Here is an 11,073-nt window from a genome sequence, read left to right as displayed (position 1 = left end):
GAGCACTGAGTGACTGAACAAGAGATTTTGATCCTATTAGTGACTTTAGGCAAGATCATGTCTTGTCTGGGTTTTTGACCAGATCGTGCATAAAAATTTTGCCTCCGAATTCACTGAACGATTGTCTTATTTTCCTCTTTCGCTCATTTTTATTTTGTCAGAAAGCCTCTAATGTCGCTTAAATTTGTGATGTAGCATTGTTTTCATAGTCTCTTTCTTTCAAAGCTATTGAACAACAGGTTTTCTCTATTCATCACAACCCTGCTGGGCACACATCCATTTAAACCGTACTGCACAGTTTTGTTCATTGATACGCTATGTTTTCGTCTCCAGAGAAGAATGTTTGATGTTGTCTGGTAGGATAACATGCATAGTGTTGCCTGACACATACAGTAAGCAAAATTTGTGGTACTACCTTTTTTGACATTAAACGTGCGTAGTGACTGAAACTATCAGATCCCTGCTTAGAACCTCCCCTACATTAGATGATTCGAAAGGTTCGGATCTAGTAGTTACTACGAGAGCTAAGAGTTAGCTCTAAAGAGCCTTTTTTTAACTACCTGAATTAATTTTTAAAAGAGTCATTCAGATCAATCTCAGACGAATACGTACAAAGTACCAATTTTAATCGTGTATCTTCCCCATTATATCGTAGGCAAATTGCCATTTCCAATTCATAACAGTGACGTGGTCAGGAAATTTATCCGAAATATTGTCTAATTTTTCTCTGAAGTATTCTTCAACTTTAGCTCTTGAGACAAGAGGCCTACAAAACCAGCCCACTGCCGTGTTTAAACTTCCTCTGATATTTATTTTCACTCCGATTACTACAAAATCGGTATCTGGAATAATTTCATCAGATATCGTGGAGTTCTCTAGAAACAAAGTTTTTCTCTTGATCGGCTTAGATTCCTCTGCAAAAACTACCTCTGCTACTGATAAATGGTAGGGCAAATCATTGAGTACTGCTGAGGAAATACTTCAAAGCTATGAATAATTCCACGTGTAAGCTGCTAGCAGGGTTCAGACTCAGTGTAAGAAACTTTGGTATCATTTTTCCTCAGATATATGCCATCCAATATGGTGAACAGTTAGCATCAGGGGACTTACTGTTAGTTGTACAAATGCCGTTCGTATTATTCGTGAATAGTGAAATGATGAACTATTCTGTCAAAATCTTTCACTCTCTCGCGTATAAGTGAAAGCAGCATCCAGATGCGTAATTTTTTTCATTCATTTGCTTCTTGTTGTCGCCATACAGTCTCTCGTCACATCCACTTAGTTTCATTCTTAATAGGCATTTTGGCACGTATTTCACTAATTGCTATTTACAAAGAAATGATTATATGAACACGTGATTCAAATGCTACACAACTAGAAAAGTATTGTTATTCGATTGACACTTGAACGAGCACTTAGAAACTTTAATCCTCTAATTTTCCTTTTATAATCTAGAGAATAAATAAAGAGACAACTATCACACAAAAGTTCCGTTACAAAGTACACATTATCTCTAGATATTTGTATAAAACATATTTCAGTTCTTGAACACATTTAATACAACTCTAGTATTTTCCTTTGAAATAAAGACTACAGAAGGGCAACATCTGCCTTAACCAATGGTTGAATGAAATGTTTTTTTGTCTTATATTTGGTACAAAAACTAGTAGATGTGCCAAGTCTCCTCACTCATTAACTAGTCACAAAATGGAGGTTCCTTCAACCTCATTCAGAACAGGAGGGTTGGAAATTTGGCATAATTTAAGGGTATGCGAGTAATCTTTGTTATGAATCACCTTTATATTACAGTCACTAAACTGTCGTTGTAACTGCCCGTAGTGTATTTCTTTAGAAATCTTTGACCACGACAGCCATTCGTTTGGGGCTCTATCATTTATTAAGCTCGGCATTTCCTGATAGAGAAACTGTCATTTAGGTTTTCGCGTAAGTTCATTGTTCATTTGGGTAAGCCGTCCACCGTGTCACAATGAAAGATGCTATTGTGCACTGGAATACACCAAAATAATTCGTAACAAGCAACTCGAAACTAACCCAGTAGCCACGTCGAACTACATGGACAAAATCTGCAAGCGTACCTATCCTGAAAGACTGAGATAAACTACAGGGGTGGCACATGCATCCGATCAAAGATGTCCACAGCCCAATAATTGTGTTACTGTCGTCTTAACCGCACACTCAGTGACTACCTTTAGACGTGTTCTAGGGGGAGATGTGATACACACAACGCAGTAATGTTGCACTCCGAAGTGTTCCAATTGAACGCGGTTGCTTTCTGCACGATTATATGAGTCAAATGCCGTGATGCGAGAAACATTCTATTTTCTAGTGACTGTCAGAAAACGGCAAGAGAGTCGTTGCAGAAAAAATAAATTCTAGTACAATATCAGCACATGAGACACAAAATATAACTCAGAAATCGAAAGAGAAACACGTCCAATATGCTTTGCGAGTTCTTTCCAGTGCATGTTTGCACAAAAGCTACTACGTAATTCCAGTTGGCACAACGTCTCCCTAGATGCAGAAGTTATAGCTGACGGCTTTCGTACGTCTGCAGTTAACAGTTTCCCCAACGTAGGGCTCTCGCAGACAAAATTAAATTCACACGACGTGAAAGTCTGACGGATGATGCGATGAACGTAAAAGGCTATTCATCTTGTCTGCAGGTGGGAGCCGTAAATAACGCCACTGCGACGACGCAGGATGTACCGGTAACTTTCGCGGTGTAGCGGCACTTTGCTTATTGCTCTGTCGGTGGCCCGAATAACGACGAAGACTATCCTCCTCATTATCACAGGAATAATAAAGCTTTCGAATGACTACCATAATGACGAATATTACTGAAATCTGTAATACAGGAATTCTGTGTAGATCAGTTCACTATAGCAGCATACAGCTTTGTCTTGCAACTACCAGAAAATTTAATGCATAACTGTCATTTGTGGAAATCTGCAGTCTTTCAGAGTCGGCTAAAGATTGCGTGGGTACTGTAGAAATCATATGTTACAATTAAGAAAGAGAAAATTAAAATGTACAGGGAAAATACTGTTCATAAAATTTGAAAATTACAGCGATAACTTTTACAACAAAATTACTGTCCATCTTAATAACAGACTTACATTCATTGACGTCCAGTTTTGGCTCTGAAGACCATCTTCAGACTTTGCATTACTTACGTAAGTAACACTGCGTTTTAGTTGTGATATGTGATATGCACGTAGCCAACACAAGTTTAAACACTAAGCAAATACTTAACTATATAACACATCTGGCCAGAGAAAACAAACCAGCAAAATGGGTAACAAAAGGCTTAAAGGGAGCTATGGAAAGCTGTAGAAAATAAGACAACGACTTGTACAGAGATGTCATATAATGCTGAAAAAAGAACACTCTACACTTGCACTGCAATGCAGATCTCAATTACTAATACAATGGAAAAAAGCAGGTATGAACAGTTACTTTTCTATATACTCGTAATGAAAGGCAAAAACCAGACATCACAAAATAGCGTCTCAGATAGCTGGCAAAAAAGTAAGTCACTTAAAATTATCAGACAGTGAATATTTATTTATGGGCCACACAATCTGGTCTGTAGCCGTCAGAAAAGGTGTTTGATCAGTCTGAAGACTGATAGCAAACCCATTAGCGGCAACTGCAACGCTTAGCATAAGATAAAATCAAATTGACTTGATGAGAGATATTTGTGGATTGTGACATGATTCTTCAAACATTTTATGAAGCATGTCTTTCCACTTCTATGTTTATTATTAAGATCAGGCACTGTCAGTGCAGCCTCAGTAGGCCTGGCTTGAAGATGAAACTGTAAGGTTCGAAACTAGTAACCTAGTATAAATATTGCAACTGTTGACAGTATCGTTTATAAACGCTTTAAGGAATTTTATTATGTGTAAAACCTGTACTGCGCATAAATTCTTAACTAGGGCGTGTTCTGTGACATAAGATCAAAATAACATATATCCGAATTTTATAGTGTATGAGACCTGTACTGCGCAGTAAATTCCCAACTAGGGCGCGTTTCTGACATCATAAGATCAAAATAACACATATCCGAATTTTACAGTGTATGAGACCTATACTGCGCATTAAAGTCCCAACTAGGGCACGTTCTGTGACATCAATAAGATCGGAGTAACAGGTATCCGATATAAACAAATAGGAGAAGCTACTGTACGTTCACATCACAAAGACATGAACCTGATGTTCTCCAGTATAGGTGCCATCTTGTGACAACCATGTGGCGCTACAGCTCGACCGTTGTGGAGAAAGAAATAACTGGAAGCAACGAATTGGAATGATATAGGCCAGGCGTGTGCATATCAAACTCAACTGGGAGCAAGACCTTTGAGAAGAACTCTAACATTGAAGATTGCGTGCCAGATGACATAGACAAATAAGGACAGGCCTGCCCTGCAGTGGAGAGGGTTACATGCGTAAAGATTCCACCTACAAAGCTGTAAAGGGGGAAATACTATGTCTAGTCATGTCATCCACAAGAATCTTCAACATAAGCTGCTTGAAGTGGCGATCGAACCTCACAGAAGGAACGATTAAGCCTTCTCAAAGTAAAACAACCGAAGGAAAATAGACAAAATGCAGTCTATCACTCTACTGCATGCCCACATTACTGGTAGATCACTGTAAGACCAATAGATCATAGCTACATCCTGCAAAGCTCATATCTGCTACATACAATCTTCGTAACATCTTACATGCCTTTGCAGAAAGCAATGCTCGTAACGAAGGAAGTAGGCGTTTAATGTCTCGACGTGATCATTAAAAGCGGAAAAGAAACTTCGGGCTCAAAGAAATCGGCTGTGTTCTTTCCCAGCCCCCATCCCAATGTAATTGGAGTGGGTGTGCTTTGGTGGAAGTTGGTGAGTCCGGATGCGACAAAAGCAGCTCGATGACGTAATAGTCTTTATTTGTTTCCCAACAGTATTTACTGGAGGCCCCTCTTCACGTTAGATAGATACTGGGTGGCGGGAGTGGTACTGCTATCCAAAGCTTAGTGGTGAAACACCTGGCCGTTGCTACGTTTAGCTTCTCTCTGTGACGATCGATATTGAGATGTCTGCATACTCAGGCTGTCGACTGTGGTAGCTGACTGCTGATCAGCTGACAGCTGAGCAGTGGGTTGAGGAGGCACGTCCAGCTGACTCGCAGTCAGTCGCTCCGGTGTGAGGTGGTAGAGAGATTTTGATACGAAACTTCGACCCGTGTCAAGCTGGTTGTGTCTGGCCTTGGTGGACGTCCAGTGGCTTAGTGCCTAGGAGGACCTCAGTTCGATACTTGGGCCATCAATGTCGTCACTGGGGCGACACTGGCAGGCAGTCCTGTCAGGATGATGGTCGAGCAGTGACAGTCTCATCGCAGAACTGCAGTGAATGCCGACTCTTTGGCTTATTTACGCGCGCCAAAGAGGGTTTCTTGTGGTGTGACTGTAACAAACGTCATGCACGCTATGTGCCTAAGTGATCGTTTGGATAACCAGCTGGGTACCGACAGAGACGCAGCCTGCGGCACCTAAGCAGTCGCAGTGGTGGAATGCCGCCCCAGTGCATTGCAGCAAGTGACTGCCTTGTGGCAACGAGCCCTCTTGCGTTAGGATAGAGCCATTACTGTCATCTGCTGTTGGATCAATTCGGCGCTCCAAATTCATGATCTCATGAACGCTACCTAAAACAGATTCTCAGATACGTTAGATTCTTTCCATAGTTTTTGTGGTTTCAGGAAAAGCAACCCCACGTTTATAGCATTATTATTCTTAGAAAAAGGTTTTGACAGTGTTGAGTGGAATAATTTTAAATTCTGAAGGTAGCAGCGCTAAAATACGGACAGCAAAAGCTCTTTACAACTTGTACAGGAACCAGGCGGCTGTTGCTAGAGTCGAGGAGCATGAAGCAGTGTTGAGAAGGGAGTGAGACAGGGTTGTAGCCTATCACCGATGTTATTCAATCTGTACACTGAGCAAGCAGAAAGGTAACGGAAGACAAATTTGGAGAAGGAATTACAGTTAAGTGAGAAGAAAAAGAAACTTTGAGGTTTGCCGACGACATTGTAATTTTGTCAGAGATATCAAAGGATTTGGAAGAGCAGTTTAATGGCATCAACAGTGTCTGTAAAGGAGGATATAAGGTGAACATCAAGAAAAGCAAAATTACGATACTGTAATGAAGTCGAACTAAATCAGATAATGCTGAAATTAGATTAGGATACGAGAAACTAAAAGCAGTACATGAGTTTTGTTATTTGGGGAGCAGAATAACTGATGATGGCCGAAGTAGTGAGGCTATAAAACACAGACTGTGGATGACAAGAAAAGAATTTCTGAAAAAAAATAAATTTGTTAAGATCAGGTATAGATTTAAGTGTTAGGAACTCTTTCCTGAAGGGATTTGTCTAGAGTGTAGCCACATATGGAAGTGGAACATGGACGATAAACAGTTTAGAAAAGAAGAGGATAGAAATTGTTGAATTGTGGTGCTATAGAAGAATGCTGAAAACCAGTTGGTTAGATTACTTAACTAATGACGAGATACTGAACAGAATTGGAGAGACAAGAAATTCGTGCCACAACTTGACTAAAAGGAGGGAGCAGATGATAGGACACTTTCTGGATCACCAATTAGTACTAGTGGGAAATGGGGGAAGGAGTTAAAATCTTAGAGGAAACCTAAATATAGATACATTAAGCAGATTCAGAAGGATGTAGATTCCAGTAGTTACTGGAAGAAGAAGAGGTTAGCACAGGATAGAGTAGATGGAGAGCTTCATTAAATCAGCCTTCACACTGGAGGCAACAATAACAACAATATAGTTCCAGTCACTGGCTGGATCTCAAAAAAATGGTTCAAATGGCTCTGAGCACTATGCGACTTAACATTGTGGTCATCAGTCCCCTAGAACTTAGAACTACTTAAACCTAACTAACCTAAGGACATCACACACATCCATGCCCGAGGCAGGATTCGAACCTGCGACCGTAGCAGCCCCGCTGTTCCGGACTGCAGCGCTAGAACCGCACGGCCACCGCGGCCGGCTGGCTGGATCTCAAATAAGTACTAGTCCTGTGAACAACTACCAAGACAGCAGATACTTGTTATTAATCTTTGACTTCTGTCCACACCTTACACACTTTGATATAATTCATCCACTGATTGCTGCACCATTCTCTGGGTTATCTCAACAAGGAGTCCATGTCACACAGTATATGACATTGGCCTGTCCATTCAGCAGCACTATCAAACCATCCAGTGGGGATAAGGTTTCGGGATTCCGAAAAGCGTCCTACAACAATATTCCAGCTTGATTTTTTTAACATCAGAAAACTTCTCACTCTGTCTCTTCCGAGAATTATCCTCCTTAAATCTATATCTAACGTCATCAACACATCAGTCGTCTTCATCAACATAGTCATCCTATTTCCCATGTTACACACTATCCTGCCTACTACGTCTCATTACCACGTCAGAAATTTGCCAAGAAGAACTTTATATAAATTACTTACAAGAAAGAAATGCGTCATCAAATCACGGTGGTCGCATTTCTGAGCTTAACGTTTGGAGATCTGTCGGTGAAACCTTCAAACTTATCCTCTAATCCCCGAGAGACCAGTTTAGAGTATCGTGCTCTATGAGCTGTCCCATGGCACTGACGTCTTCTAGCAGCTAAAATTTGTGTCCCTTATTTCAAAACGTATTACTAATATTTTCTCCTAGTCATATTTCCCTGAAATCTAACTAGTTTTCCCTTACACTGATTCTATTTTACGCAGATTCTCTGTTCTCATGCACATTTAACTTCGAGGAACCAGGAGCGGCACAAAGATGTCACAGCCAGTGATTCATCCATCGTATCTCAGGGCCTTGATATTCTATTTTGAATCAGCGTTGCTTAATGAGAAGACAACAACCCAAACCATAAATGCTGTTGCAACAATGATCTGTACGGTATTCCGTCAGCGGTGTATCACAGTTTACTACCTCACCAGATGATAGAATGACAGATAGAAGCAGAAACAGCGCGGAAGGAGACGGAAAGGAATCTCCAACCACGACTCTGGCACTTTGTGGATGTGAAACCACATATCTACCAGCTTAGATCCTTGGAGTGCTCTTAAATTCGTAGCTCATATGACAACACTGAATCACGTCTGTACATGCCTAATATTTACATTTGCCTAAACTTCCCTGATACCACGGTCTGTCATGTCTTAGCCATTTGCTCTCCTCACATCGCATAGTGTAATGACCAGTTTCCCTGCACGTCCAACATACCACGTCATATGACTTGGTACATGGAGCCACATGACCTAGCAGTTTACCCTGAGTTTCTTTGGTCTTCCTCATGGTCCCTTGCCACTGCAACCAAATATATTCCATAAATAATCCAGAGATATCAGTAGGACATCGGGAAGAGGATGGACACAAACCCAGGAAAAATAGACACAAGGAACCCACGTCCAGTTGTAGAATACACATGCTGCTAGATTTGACTGCGTTGACGACGATTTTAGCACCTCCGATGATCCAGTTTCTGACACCATATATAACGGAACAGGTGTCCTCTGGCGGAGGATGGTGGGTCAGGATAGACCAAAGCAACTTATTACAAGTAGTAGCCTTTATTTATTTCCCAATAGTGTTTACTGGACACCTTTGCGCTCATTAGGCGGGCACTGTGCGGCTGCCATCTTGGTCTCGTACTTCATTGCGCGAAGCATAGTGGTGATGCAGCCAGCTGTTGATGCATCTAGCTCAGCACTGGCATGGGCATCATCCGATGTCTGCATACTCTGGCTGCCAGCAGTGCTGGCTCAGTAGATCCGGTGGGTGGCAATAGAGGCATCAAGGTATGAACACTCTACGTTCATCTGGTTGGCAGCGTCTGGCGCTGGCAGACAGGCAGTGGCTCAATGGCTAGAAAATCTTCATTGGGAGCCTCAGCCTGTCAATGCTGTGGTTGGACCCCCTGAAAGACAGTCCTGTCAAGATGACCTTCGAGCAATGGAAACCTCATGGCAGAAGCCAACACTACAGCAGATGTTGACTCAATGACTTGCCAATTCAGTGTACTGTCTTGGCAGATGGCCAGTATTTATAAACACCAATACATGTTTGTTGTGGTGTAGCCACCACATATGCTACGTGCAGAAATTTCCCTGGTTTTAGTAAGCTGCTAATTACTAACCGAAAAGAAGGCTGCGATGACTAAGCTGTAACTGTGACGCAGTTCCATGCCACTATATTACGGCAAGTGGTTGCCTTGTGGCAATGAGGGTAATCTCGCACCATTACGCAATGATTTAGGGAAACGATGGTACCTAGATCTGGATGGCTAGACGTGAATTTGAACAGCCGTCCTCTGGAACAGGATTACAGCAGTACTCATGATGTACCATCATTCAAGGATTTTGAAGAAGCGAACGATCTCATCTGCCATGAATTCTTTATACAGAACCATCGAGAAAAAGTGATACTGGGCCGACTGAATGCAATTAAATGAATTGTCGTTAACGTCTCTTCATCAATCGATGGACATCTAAGGGGAGTTGATAGTGTTGAGCAATCCAATAGGTAAGGTCGTCCAAAACCTGTGGCTTTTGTGCCAACGCCGTAGGCCATACAGTAGTCAGTGGCAACTATTTACGTAATTGTCTCATTGTCTAAATAAATAAATATTTTATTACGGAAATGGGTGTGAAATTGTAGGAGAAAAAGACTACTTTGTCAAAAACTGAGAAAGGCATACGTGACGTAGGTGGCAGTGTTTGTTCTCAGCTAAGCGTTTAGAAAGTAAATTTGGGAAAGAATCGAACACCCGTCTGGTTAATAAATGCAGGAGGTGTTACATGCTTCAAATACCAGTAGTTCCATCCGTAGTCTCGGAGAATACAGCGTAATGTGGTGGTGTCCAGTGGCGCCCCATAAGCTGTGCGGTGCCACTTACGTACTGCTGGAATGTCTCTTTCCAGTCTCACGGCAGACTTCTGTCTTTTGACAAAGATGACTTCTTCGACGTCAGTTCCTCCACTGCAGCTCATAAGAGAAATTTTACGTTGCTCTTTTCCTATAATAAATTGTTCCATTGCATGTTTCCTTACAAAAATTTTGCATGTTACGAAGGAATTATTCGAATGGGACGGAAATCTGTAGACGTGATGTACACACATGTACAGACAAAGAAATAATTGCAGTTTCATAAAAACTGGATGATGTGTTCAACAGAAAGTGCTTCACAAATTGAGGAAGTAAATAACGTCTTAGTCCACCTCTGCTTCTTACGTAAGCAATGATCCACTTTGATGCTGATTGAGAGAGTTGTTGGATGTCTTTCTGACAGATATCGTGAAAATTCTGTCCAATTTGCGCGTTAGATCGTCAAAATCCCGAAGTCGTTAGAGGGCCCTGCCCATAATGCTCCAAATTGCGGAGAGACCGACGGCCTTGCTGGGTACCGTGGGGTTTGGCAACCTGTAGAAACTCTGGCGTTTTGCGAGCGGGCATTATATCATGCTGAGCCCAGGATGAGTACCAACGGCCTTACCGCAGTGGTAACACTGGTTCCCGTCAGATCACCGAAGTTAAGCACTGTCGGGCTGGGCTAGTACTTGGATGGGTGACCATACGGTCCGCCGAGCGGTATTGGCAAGCGAGGTGTACTCAGCCCTTGTGAGGCAAACTGAGGAGCTATTTTATTGAGAAGCGGAGGCTCCGGTCTCGTAAACTGACATGGGACCTGCAGAGTGGTGTGCTGATCACATGCCTCTCCATACCCGCATCCAGTGACCCCTGTGAACTGAGCATGACACGGCGGCCGGTCGGTACCGTTGGACCTTCATGGCCCGTTCGAGCGGAGTTTAGTTTAGCTTTAGAGCTCAAGATCACTTGCCATGAACGGCAACAAAATGGGGCATAGAAAATCTTCTACGTGCCGCTGTGATGCAAGAGTGCCGCGGATGAGAATCAAAGGGATCCTGTTTTGAAAATGAACTGCACCTCAGACCATGACGCCTCGCTGTCAGGCCGTATAGCA

General features: G+C 42.2%; 1 pseudogene; it reads left to right on the top strand.

The window, feature by feature from the left end:
• The first annotated feature begins 10,570 nt into the window (after positions 1–10,570).
• LOC124709321 lies at positions 10,571–10,688 on the top strand (annotated as a pseudogene).
• Positions 10,689–11,073: the final 385 nt, after the last annotated feature.

The sequence above is a fragment of the Schistocerca piceifrons genome, chromosome 7 (genome assembly GCF_021461385.2).
Source record: "Schistocerca piceifrons isolate TAMUIC-IGC-003096 chromosome 7, iqSchPice1.1, whole genome shotgun sequence".
Lineage (NCBI taxonomy): Eukaryota > Metazoa > Arthropoda > Insecta > Orthoptera > Acrididae > Schistocerca > Schistocerca piceifrons.
This window is presented reverse-complemented; position numbering and strand designations above follow the sequence as displayed.